General features: G+C 41.1%; 1 pseudogene; it reads right to left on the bottom strand.

Annotated features, from left to right (window-relative positions):
* Positions 1-2,601: 2,601 nt before the first annotated feature.
* On the bottom strand, positions 2,602-12,022 carry LOC114570969 (lysozyme C-like; annotated as a pseudogene).
* Between the last annotated feature and the right edge of the window lie 1,074 nt (positions 12,023-13,096).

The following is a 13,096-nucleotide window of genomic DNA, read 5'->3' as shown; positions in this document are numbered from 1 at the left end:
ACAAGGAGACTCTGTCTTAGAAAAAAGTAAGGTGCAAAGGGAAGAGCCTTGTACCGCTGCGGCTTCAATGTTTACCCACAGGGGAGAGCCGTTAGGGGCCTCACCGGGCTGACCCTGCCGCCAGTACATCAAGACCCTAGCATTAGCCGCCCAATAGTAATTCCTGAAAACGGGGAGACCAAACCCCCCCTCCTCTGTAGGCTTATGCAGGTGTGCTTTAGATATGCGATGCGCTTTGTACCCCCAAATAAAAGGAAAGACAATTGAGTCCAATTTCTTAAAAAATGCTGAGGTGAGAAAGATCGGCAGATTCTGAAATAAGTACAAAAACCTAGGGAGAGCCACCATCTTGACTGCATTGATACGCCCCACCATGGACAGTGGCAGAGTCCTCCATTTCTCTATGTTGCGCTTTAGCTTCAAGACCATATCAGCATAGTTAAGTTTAAATAATTGCTTAGGGTCACGGGGTATCTTAAGCCCTAGATACGTGAAGTGATCTTTCACTAGTGTAAATGGCAGCATGTCAAGAAATCTTGGGTCTGAACTGTCCGATAGGGGCATGAACTCGCTCTTTCCCCAGTTGATTGTATAGCCAGACAGTTCACCAAATGAGTTAATGAAATCAAGCAAAAGGGGAACAGACGCCTCTGGGTCCGAGAGATATAATAGTGTATCATCTGCGTAAAGACCCACCCGGCTTTCTATCTCGCCTATCTTAATGCCCTTGGCAAAATTTCAGTCTTAGTATTACTTGATCTCTGTGCTGCATTTGATACGGTAGACCATGACATATTGCTTGACCGATTGGAAAACTGGGTTGGTCTTTCTGGCTCAGTACTAAAGTGGTTTGAATCCTATTTAAAGAATAGGGACTACTTTGTGTCTATAGGTAATTATACATCTGAGCATACAAATATGACGTGCGGAGTTCCCCAAGGCTCAGTTCTGGGGCCTCTTCTGTTCAACATCTACATGCTTCCACTGGCTCAGATTATGGAAAACAACAAAATAAATTACCATAATTATGCGGATGACACACAAATTTACATAACCTTATCGCCAGGGAACTATAGCCCAATACAACAATTAAATATGTGCATTCAACAGATTAATGATTGGATGTGCCAGAACTTTCTTAAATTAAATGAAGAAAAAATGGAGGTGGTCGTTTTTGGAGCAAAAGAGGAACGATTGAAAGTCAGCGCTCAGCTTCAAACGACAATGTTAAAAACAACAGACAAAGCCAGAAATCTTGGTGTAGTCATGGACTCAGACCTGGATTTTAAAAGCCACATTAACATAATTAAAAAATCAGCCTATTATCACCTTAAAAATATATATCAAGGGTTAAAGGACTTCTCAGGATGTTATAGCAGGATCTGGAAAAACTTGTCCATGCTTTTATCTTCAGTAGACTTGACTACTGTAACGGTGTCTTTAAGGGTCTCCCTAAAAAATCAATCAGACAGCTGCAGCTGATTCAGAACACTGCTGCTCGAGTCCTCACTAAAACCAAGAAATTTGATCACATCACTCCAGTTCTGAAGTCTTTACACTGGCTCCCTGTGCCTCAAAGAATTGATTTCAAAATACTTTTACTGGTTTATAAATCACTAAACGGTTTAGTGCCAAAATACATTTCTGATCTGCTACTACATTATGACCCACCTAGACTTCTCAGGTTGTCTGGGACAGGTCTACTTGTTGTCCCTAGAGTCAGAACTAAACAGGGGGAAGCAGCGTTCAGTTTTTATGCTCCACATCTTTGGAACAAACTCCCAGAAACCTGTAGGTCCGCTGCAACTCTCAGTTCTTTTAAATCTAAGCTAAAGACCTATCTTTTTGATGTTGCTTTTCTTTAAATAATCTATTTTATTAATTTTAATTTCTTATACTGCACTGTAACTTATATTCTTATACTGCACTATCAATTTTATTCTTGTCTTTTAATGTTTTTAATTTGTTTATTAATGTTTTTAAATTGTTTTTAATTGTCTTCTAACTGCTCTTTAATGTTTTATGTAAAGCACTTTGAATTGCCCTGTTGCTGAAATGTGCTATACAAATAAAGCTGCCTTGCCTTGCCTTGCCTTAACATATATTTGCTTCCCTTTTTTAGATTGGTGTGTTTTTTCTGTTTTCTCGCCATTGAGCTTGATTTAAAAACAAAGGAAAAGTAATTACCTTAAAGCTGAACACTAAAATTGTTTTACCATGGCCGTGTTGGTCCTCATACAACAGCATTTTTTCTGTGAAAACAACAACAAAGAAACCCTTTTTGGGCCCTTTGCAAATTGGCAAGATGTTGATGAACTGGTGAACAGAATATAAGTGATGCATTAAGTTTATTTTTGCTTTTTATTGTTTCATTAGTTGCTTTTGATAACAATTCAACTCAAAACACTTGTGTTTACTGATTAGATAGTAGTTACATCATGTATAATAGGCACTTAATACATTTAAGTAAAGTTTTGAAATTGTCTTGTTTTAAAAGAATCTTCTGTAGCTTCAGTTCTCCTGTCAGATCAAACATACAAATAGAAATGATTCCATCCTATGCAGCTGAAGATGGGAGAATATTCTGGTTCCATTAGTTGATTAAAGGCCACATCCTGCCATGTAGGAGCTCAGGTTGCGGTTCTTACATTGATTGCACCAGGCCACCCTGAAACCAGACAGAGGGACATCACCCATCTCTCACATGTGAAGGTTTGTGAACACATAACAGTCACATCATCATCATCAGATCTTACCAGGCTTCGATGCCCTGGGGATCCCTAACGACACGCTTGGCACAATTGATCGCCACTCTGACATTGTCGGTCAGAAGCTCTGTGAAAAAATAAAATAAAATCTGGATTTGAACAGTCATTTAAAAAGTAGACATTAATGTGGAAGTACACACAGTGAGTGAACAATGGAGCTTCTCAAAAGCTCAGTAATATTAGCTTCACTTGGTAAGTGAAGTTCATTTATGAAGTTCTTTTTTATATATATATATATATATATATATATATATATATATATATATATATTTTTTTTTTTTTTTTTTAGTGCACTTTACAGTTTGCCTCTCATTCACCTATCGACACAAGTCCTTTCCTCGAGATAGACAACAACCACCACGACGGCGATAGGTGTAAACCGAGCCCTGGTATCCTGCTCTGCCTTTGAGAAAATGAAAGCTCAGATGGACCGATCTGGAATCTCCTCCTTATGAGGTCATAAGGACCAAGGTTACCTCCCCTTTCTCTGCTTTGCCCGCCCAGAGAATTTGGCCTGCCCATGAGAAAGAGAGAGAGATATCATGGCAGTTGGTCACCTTGCCCCCTCCACCTTGCCCCCCCTCTCTCCTCATCAATAGCGTTTAAAGCTATAGACACAGAAATGGCACATTCTAAAGAAAGTTCATTATGGGACTGGCTCTAGTGGCTGTAATTCTGCACCAAGTCTGAATTTCGGGAAAGAGACTTCAGATACAGTATTAGGGGACCACTAAGGCCTATATAAAAGAGACTTCAGATACAGTATTAGGGGACCACTAAGGTCTATATAAAAGAGACCTCAGATACAGTATTAGGGGACCACTAAGGTCTATATAAAAGAGACCTCAGATACAGTATTAGGGGACCACTGAGGCCTATATAAAAGCATCCAAAAATTAGCATGTTATAGGATGGTTTAAGGTTTTGGGTGTGGTTGTTCATCACTGACCACTGCATCTAATGTTGCAGGCGGTTGATGTGGGCGTGACGCCATCGTTACACCACCAGCGGCTGTTGATCTGGAAGATGCCGTAGTCAGTGGATCCGTCTCCGATGTTGCGGTTGACGAGATGTGGTTGAAACCTTATGATTATTATCTTAACTGATGTTGTGTATTGTCCAAAACAGGTCTCTCTTGAGAATGAGACCCTGTGTCTCAATGAGATTACCTTTTATAAAAAAGGTTTAATAAAATAAAATCTACCTACTGTATCTTGTATCTCTATCAAGTAAAACTTTTACACTGAATTAGCAGATTTTTTTGCAAAACAAACCTAAAAACTAAGACTAAAGCTTGGGGCTGCCTGGGTAGCTCACTTGGTAGATCTTGCGCCCCATGTACAGAGGCTCAGTCCTTGCTGCAGCAGCTGCTGGATAAATTCCAACCTGTGGCCCTTTGTTGCATGTCATTCCCCCTCTCTACCCCCTTTAATGTCTAAGCTTTCCTATGAAAAAAAGCATAAAAAATGCCCCAAAAAACTAAACTAAAACTTGACCATGACTATCAACTACATTTTTGTCAACATTATTGTTGCATGGCGATGGGCGAGTGTTCGATGAAAAGATTGACACAACTCTTATTTCTGTACACTAAAAATGAAGCTACTGGCAGCAGCTGGCTAACTTAACTTACTTTTACTTTACCTTTATTCATTCGTTCATTCATTCATTCATTACATGCATGAATGAAAAAAAATAGGAACCGGAAGAAGAAAAAAATCTTATGGTACCTGTCACTTAATTGTGCACATCAAAAAAAACAAAACAAAAAAAAAACACTGCTTCATGAGTGGATCAACCCCAATCCTCACCCCAAACACCAAAAATTATCAGTACTACCTATCTTTACATTTAATTATCATCATTATAAGCATATTAGTCATCTTTTTTCTTATAACATTCCTGTATTTTTTTCTTATACAAATTCTTAAATTTACAAACACTATCGCAGCACTTCAGTTCATAGTCCAATGTGGTAACTCCATAAATGGACAAACACCTCTGTTTTTGTGTAGTACGTGCGAAAAGAGTTTTAAAATGATATTGCCTTCTATGGCCATCTTCCTCTGATACAGGAGTAAATAAATTTTGTAAAACCATAGGCAAAACTCTTTGCTTAGCTTTCCACATAAAAATCAAAATCTTCAAATCAACCAAGTCTTTGAATTTTAGAAGTCCAGATTTTATAAATAAACTATTAGTGTGTTCTCTGTAGCCTGTCTTATTGATAATCCTTAATGTTTTTTTCTGTAACAAAAACAGAGGTTTTGTGTTAGTAGGGTATGTATTACCCCAAACTTCTATGCAGTATCCAAAATATGGGAGTATTAGGGAATTGTACAACATAAGCAACGTTGAATAATCTAAAACATCTTTAACTTTATACAAGACCCCAAAACTTTTACAAACTTTACTCTTAATATAAACTGTGTTCTTTCCAATTCAATTTATCGTCCAAAATAACACCTAAAAATGTTATCTCATTAATTCTTTCAATATCAATTCCTTCAATTGCTATCATTACATTTTCATTCTTTTTAAAATTACCAAAAATCATGTATTTTGTTTTTTCCCAATTTAAACATAATTTAGTTTTGTCAAACCATTTCTTAATTTTTCCCATTTCTGAATTTATCTCTTCTATAATTTTTGACAGATTATTTCCAGAATAAAAATTTTTGGTGTCATCGGCAAACATCAAAAACTGTACTACCTTAGACACTTCGCAGAGGTCATTAATGAACAAAATAAAAAGTAATGGGCCTAAAACTGACCCTTGTGGTACTCCACATATTATATCTTTCAACTCAGATTTTTGACCATTAATTTGAACAAACTGCTGTCGATTGCTGAGATAACTTTTGAGCCATTTATGAGCTAGACCCCTAATGCCATAATTGTATGATTTTGACAATAGCAGACTATAATTTATGGTGTTGAATGCTTTGCTTAAGTTGATTGAAGACCCCCACTGTGTGTTGCTTATTCTCAGTTGCAGATGTAATTTTTTCTATGAGTTCAATTAATGCCAAAGCTGTTGATCTTTTTGCTCTAAAGCCATATTGTTTTTCAGTAATTAATTTATGTTTTTCTAAAAAAATATTTAGTTTTTGAGAAAACCACTTTTCAAGGATTTTAGAAAACTGAGAGAGCAATGACACTGGTCTATAGTTATTAAAGTGATGTACATCTCCCTTTTTGAAAAGTGGAACGACTTTGGCGACCTTCATTTTCTCCGGAAAAACACCCGCATGTATAGACAAATTAAAAATAAAAGTCAGAGGATTAATAATGCAGCCAATAGTCCTTTTTACAATGGTCATGTCCAGTCCATCACTATCAGTAGATGTTTTATTTTCACATTTGCTAACAATAGACGCAATTTCATTTTCCTTAACCTCACCCAGGAACATGGACTGCATTATTCTACTTTCCATTCTACAGGTAGCATTTTGCCTTTGATTAGATATATCAATTGATTTGGCAATGTTCTCCCCAATATTAATAAAAAATGAGTTAAATTCATTGGCCACATCTATGCTATTGTTCATAACAGTTTCATTGAACACAACATATTCAGGAAACTTAATATGTTGTGAGTTTGGTTTTATTATATTATTTAATATTTTCCATGTTGTTTTCATTCATCCTTTTTTATCTTTCAATTGTTTATTGTAATAATCCCTTTTGGTTTCTCTTAAAATTGTCGTCAATTTATTTTTGTATGCTTTATATTTGGCTTCTCCGTGAACCATCACCTTATCGTGGTGGAGAGGTTTGTGTGTCTCTGTGAACCTGAGGGCTGTGTTGTCTGGAGCTCTGACTGTTGTTTGTGCATATGCACCAAACAGGAGTTCGGAGTATTCGGCCTTCTTGGAGACCTTGACTGGAGTCCTGCATGGGGCTCCAGAGGGGGACTCCATTGTTCTGCTGGGGGACTTCAACGCACACGTGGGCAATGATGGAGACACCTGGAGAGGCGTGATTGGGAGGAACGGCCTCCCTGATCTAAACCAGAGTGGTTGTTTGTTGTTGGACTTCTGTGCTAGTCATGGATTGTCTATAACGAACACCATGTTCGAACATAGGGATGCTCATAAGTGTACCTGGTACCAGAGCACCCTAGGCCGAAGGTCAATGATCGATTTCATAATCGTTTCATCTGATCTGAGGCCGTATGTTTTGGACACTCGGGTGAAGAGAGGGGCAGAGCTGTCAACCGATCACCATCTGGTGGTGAGTTGGGTCAGGGGGTGGGGGAAGACTCTGGACAGACCTGGTAAGCCCAAACGTGTAGTGCGGGTAAATTGGGAACGTCTGGAGGAGACTTTCAACTCACACCTCCGGCGGAGCTTTTCGTGCATCCCTGTGGAGGCTGGGGGCATTGAACCCGAGTGGACAATGTTCAAAGTTTCCATTGCTGAAGCTGCGGCGAGGAGCTGTGGTCTTAGGGTCTTAGGTGCCTCAAGGGGCGGTAACCCACGAACACCGTGGTGGACACCGCTGGTCAGGGAAGCCGTCCGACTGAAGAAGGAGTCTTTCCGGGATATGTTATCCCGGAGGACTCCGGAGGCAGTTGCAGGGTACCGAAGGGCCCGAAGGGCTGCAGCCTCTGCCGCGAAAGAGGCAAAGCAGCGGGTGTGGGAGAAGTTTGGAGAAGACATGGAGAAGGACTTTCGGTCGGCACCAAAGTGCTTCTGGAAAACTGTTCGCCACCTCAGGAGGGGGAAGGGGAACCATCCAAGCTGTGTACAGTAAGGATGGGACACTGTTGACCTCAACTGAGGAGGTAATAGGGCGGTGGAAGGAGCACTTTGAGGAACTCCTGAATCCGACTAATACGCCCTCTATGTTAGAGGCTGAGCTGGAGGATAACGGGGATTGTCGCCGATTTCCCAGGCGGAAGTCACTGATGTAGTCAAACAACTACACAGTGGCAAAGCCCCGGGATTGATGAGATCCGTCCAGAAATGCTCAAGGCTCTGGGTGTGGAGGGGCTGTCCTGGTTGACACGCCTCTTCAACATTGTGTGGAAGTCTGGGACGGTGCCAAAGGAGTGGCAGACTGGGGTGGTGGTTCCCCTTTTAAAAAAGGGGGACCAGAGGGTGTGTGCCAATTATAGGGGTATCACACTTCTCAGCCTCCCTGGTAAAGTCTACTCCAAGGTGCTGGAAAGGAGGGTTCGGCCGATAGTCGAACCTCGGGTTGAGGAGGAACAATGCGGATTCCGTCCTGGTCGTGGAACAACGGACCAGCTCTTCACTCGCAAGGATCCTGGAGGGAGCCTGGGAGTATGCCCAACCGGTCTACATGTGTTTTGTGGATTTGGAGAAGGCGTATGACCGGGTCCCCCGGGAGATACTGTGGGAGGTGCTGCGGGAGTATGGGGTGAGGGGGTCTCTACTCAGGGCCATCCAATCTCTGTATGACCAAAGTGAGAGCTGTGTCCGGGTTCTCGGTAATAAGTCAGACTCGTTTCAGGTGAGGGTTGGCCTCCGCCAGGGCTGCGCTTTGTCACCAATCCTGTTTGTAATATTTATGGACAGGATATCGAGGCGTAGTCGGGGTGGGGAGGGGTTGCAGTTTGGTGGGCTGGGGATCTCATCGCTGCTCTTTGCAGATGATGTGGTCCTGATGGCATCATCGGCCTGCGACCTTCAGCACTCACTGGATCGGTTCGTAACCGAGTGTGAAGCGGTTGGGATGAGGATCAGCACCTCTAAATCGGAGGCCATGGTTCTCAGCAGGAAACCGATGGAATGCCTTCTCCAGGTAGAGAATGAGTCCTTACCCCAAGTGAAGGAGTTCAAGTACCTTGGGGTTTTGTTCGCGAGTGAGGGGACAATGGAGCGGGAGATTGGTCGGAGAATCGGCGCAGCGGGTGCGGTTTTCGTTCCTACCCTCACCTATGGTCATGAAGGCTGGGTCATGACCGAAAGAACGAGATCCAGGGTACAAGCGGCCGAAATGGGTTTCCTCAGGAGGGTGGCTGGCGTCTCCCTTAGAGATAGGGTGAGAAGCTCAGTCATCCGTGAGGAGCTCGGAGTAGAGCCGCTGCTCCTTTGCGTCGAAAGGAGCCAGTTGAGGTGGTTCGGGCATCTGGTAAGGATGCCCCCTGGGCGCCTCCCTAGGGAGGTGTTCCAGGCACGTCCAGCTGGGAGGAGGCCTCGGGGAAGACCCAGGACTAGGTGGAGGGATTATATCTCCAACCTGGCCTGGGAACGCCTCGGGATCCCCCAGTCGGAGCTGGTTAATGTTGCTCGGGAAAGGGAAGTTTGGGGTCCCCTGCTGGAGCTGCTCCCCCCGCGACCCGACACCGGATAAGCGGACGAAGATGGCTGGATGGATGGATATTTGGCTTCACAATTAGGTGTCCCATTTTTTACAAAGTCTTTATACAATCTGTTTTTCTTTTTATATGCTTTAATTAATCCTAATGTCATCCAAGGTTTATCATTTTTAGGGGATTTTTTTGACAGCTTTAGTGGGCAACATTTATCGTAACTAGATATATACATATTTAAAAAAGTTTCATATGCTGTATTCACATCGGTCACATGAACACCTGACCAGTTCTGTTGTGAAAGCTCACTCCTAAAGTAATTTGTTTTCTCGGTTCTTACTTTAAGTTCTTACTTAAAATATGAAGGCTGATGTGAGCTCTTGTATATCTCAGGTTGCATATCACATATGGTAAAATCAGGCAAATGATTGCTGAAGTCATTTATCAATAATCCACTTTGAACAATTTTTTGAACATCATTTGTGACAATATTATCAATTAATGTGGCACACGAGCTAGTAATTCTGCTAGGCTGTCTAATTAAAGAAAAAAGAGATCTTGTATGCATCTAAGAAATCTGAAGTAAACTTACAAAAACATCTATTTTGGATCCTTGAGCTCTATAAATGCAAGCAACAATCACATTCCTGTTTTTCCCATATCAATTTCAACAGCTACACATTCAAAGATTCCCTCGATTGCAATAGACATTTTTTCAACAAGTTTGCATTTCAAATGACTGTCAACACACAATGCCACACCTCCTCCTCTTTTTTCTGATCTATTTACTTGATATAACTTGTATCCTTCTAGTTCAAAGTCTCCTCCCTTTTCATTACTAATCCATGTTTCAGAAAGTGCTATTATATTGAATCGACTTGTAAATGTAGTGATATAATCCTTCATTTTGTTGAAGACTTATGATGTTGAAATGAACAAGCGACAGACTGTCCCTTAAATTAACATTTAAATTAAATTCATAGTCAGTATAATATTTAGAGGTGTCACCTGTTTCATTCAACCCATGGCTATCAGGGTCCAGGTCTTTTTCAAAATCATGCATGCTTTGCTCTCTAGTATCAAATCTTGTCAGTGTTATACTTATCTAGTTTTAAATAACAACTAAAAATCTCCATATATCCAAAGATGTATTTAAAAGATAGGTAGAAAACAAAATATTGGTGATTGAACATTCCCTTCCCCCTCTTCCCCCACTCATCCCACCCCCCTCCCAGATTCCACCGCCCCCCCATACATAAAATAAGTCAGCGCTCATAATAGATCCACTCTCCCAAAAACTTTATCAAAGTGACAATCATTATGACAAACCAAAACAACAACAGCAACAACAACAAAAAAGAAATTCTCAAAAATTCATAAGCTCGAGAAAAAAAGTCCAACAAAATTGCCTCATAGCAGCCTTACCAAGTAACTGCGCTGGAGTTACTTTAATCCTCTATAGTTGAAATGAAAAGCTCAGCCTTACTTGCGTCTTGAAATAAATGATTGGCTTTCCCTTTGGTAAGTTTTATTGTCGCGGGGTACAGAAGGAAAGCCTGAAACCCCTTTATATGGGCTTCATGCATCACCTTGTAGCATAATTTACGACGCTTTGAAGTGGCCTCGCTGTAGACCGCTGAAAACTGAAGTTGAATATTAGCCACACGATTTTTCCTGGATTCTTTGAGAATACGATCCCTGTCAGTATACCGGAGACATCTAACAATCAGCGGCCGTGGTCTCCGCAGCTCACTCCCAGTGCCTCGCTCAGGCAGGCGTCCAAGCCGGTGACATCGCATCAGCTCCGGGCAGGTGTCAGCGAGAGCAGGAAACCACCTGGGAAGGTGCTCTCGCAAGTAATCCAGAGCATTTGCACCTTCAACTCCTTCTTTTAGATTAAATATAAGCAGATTGTCTCTTTGTGCGCGATCCTCCATTTCTGTGAGTTTTCCTTGATATTTGTGTATTGTTTCCACACACTGCGAGACAGTTTGTTCAGCCTCACTCACACGCTCTTTTAACTGGGTTGTATCTGAGCGTATTATCCGTATTTCCTCCGTGTGCTTGGATAAAGTTGAATGCATACTATCAATGCGTTTCTCAAGCCTGTTAAAGCGTGATTCGGCTTTCACGTCGGCCTCTTTGAAGTATTTGGCCATTAAATCATCAATAACCTGAGTCAAGGCCGCGTTGGTTTCACCCAGCTGCTTGTTTACTTTCGTCATAATGTGTTGTTTGGCTGCAAACGACGTCTTGTTTCTCGCATTGACAAGATATAGGTTTAAACGGAAATTATCCTTCTTTACATAACAGTCTTGTCACACGTACCAAGGTTTATTTGAGCGTTTTTTTTGCGCCGAGTCTCAGCAGGCAGCCCCCATCTTTAGCACAAGCTTTAACACATATGTTTAATCTGTACAAAAAACATAACATCTTATGAGATAACATAATGCAGCACAAGTAACTTCTAATTGGATGTTTACTCTGATTGATTAAACAATTTAAGTAAGAGTCTGCTAATGGATTTCCTTACTGTATCAAAATTAATGGAAAGCAATGGCTTACTTTAAAGGTGAAAAAAATACATGAATAATAAATAAATAAATAAATAAATAAATAAATAAATAAATAAATAAATAAATAAATAAATATATATATATATAATTTCTAACCTTACAATACATTGTTCGGTACGGCAAGCTTTTCAAATTTATGGCATACATAGAGAAGTATACACGACATTTAGTGAGAAGGATGGTAATAAACTAGAAAATAAAGATGCATGTAAATGAGTAATATTTTCTGCTCCAGACAGTATCTGCAGACGGGCAGGATCATACTCACAGTCAGCCAGGCTTATGCCGCGGTAGCCGTCCATCCCATTAGCCTTCAGCACTCAGGCCCATTCACAGCGTTCGTAGACCTTGGCGTTGGCCAAAGCCACGAAGAGCAGAAACACAAGACACCTCATGATGGACTCTCTGCTGGAACGAATGGTTCCACAGCTGCTGCTAAATGTCCTTTTATAGTCTCTCAGCTCAGCTGACACCCCTGTGGCTGCTTTATTCAAACACTTACTCCTGGTTTTCTTTGAATTTCGTCCAATTTCAACAAACCTGTTGAAAGAGGCTGAAATTCCACCTTCCATTTAAACTTTGAGCAGCTTTGTTTTCAAGGGGAGTGTTATCAGTGTGATAAGAAAAAACGAAGTCACGGACATGGTGAAGCTCTGGCACAAATTCAACTGCAAAGGAATATGAAACAGCCACCATTATAAAACAAAAATGTCTGTCCTCAACAGCGTTTTAGCACCATATCAGGTTGATGTTTTTAAATACCTTGGGCCTGTCCTTCTCACAGCACACTGACTCTTTGTGTAAACAAAAAAACCCAGCAGCGCTTTGTCCTGCTGAGGATGCTTTGAGCTTTTTGTGTCAGCGAGGATATTTTAACCCTCCTGTTGTCCTCGGGTCAAATTTGACCCATTTTCTAAAAGTTTCTATATCAGAAATGTGGGTTTCTGAAGTGTATCACAGAGTCTTTCAGCTATGGGCCCTCAGAATGTGTAGGAGCCCTCATCTACAGTACCATGGAGAGAAATAGAGCAAAACCTCACTGGAAGTCTAAGACTGCAAGACCTTGCCTTTGCAGGTGTGTGTCCAAAAAAGTGTATGCAACTATGCTACACCAACAAGTAGCATCTGGACACCCCAATTTGGCACAATACACACTTGTCTGGTAACAAACCCTTTGCTTGTAAACAGTGGAGTGACAAAGGCATTTATAATGTAAACCAGCTATTCAATGAGAAAGGTATGTTGAGTTTTGAAGACCTGAGAGCTAGTTTTGAGGTCCCCAGGACATCCTTCTTCTTGTATCTGTGCTTAAGAGCAGCCCTAAAATGTGAGTGTCATGGGGAAACAGTCTTGAGCCGCACCCAGTTATTAAAGGCTTTGTTGATTTTTTCTGTGAGAGGATTAGCGTCCAAGATCTATGCTAGACTGATGCAAGTATCCATAGGAGAACTCCCAATGGCAAGGAAATG

This window comes from Perca flavescens, chromosome 16 (genome assembly GCF_004354835.1).
Source record: "Perca flavescens isolate YP-PL-M2 chromosome 16, PFLA_1.0, whole genome shotgun sequence".
Taxonomy (NCBI): domain Eukaryota; kingdom Metazoa; phylum Chordata; class Actinopteri; order Perciformes; family Percidae; genus Perca; species Perca flavescens.
Note: the sequence above shows the minus strand (reverse complement) of the source record. Positions and strands in the feature narration are given on the sequence as shown.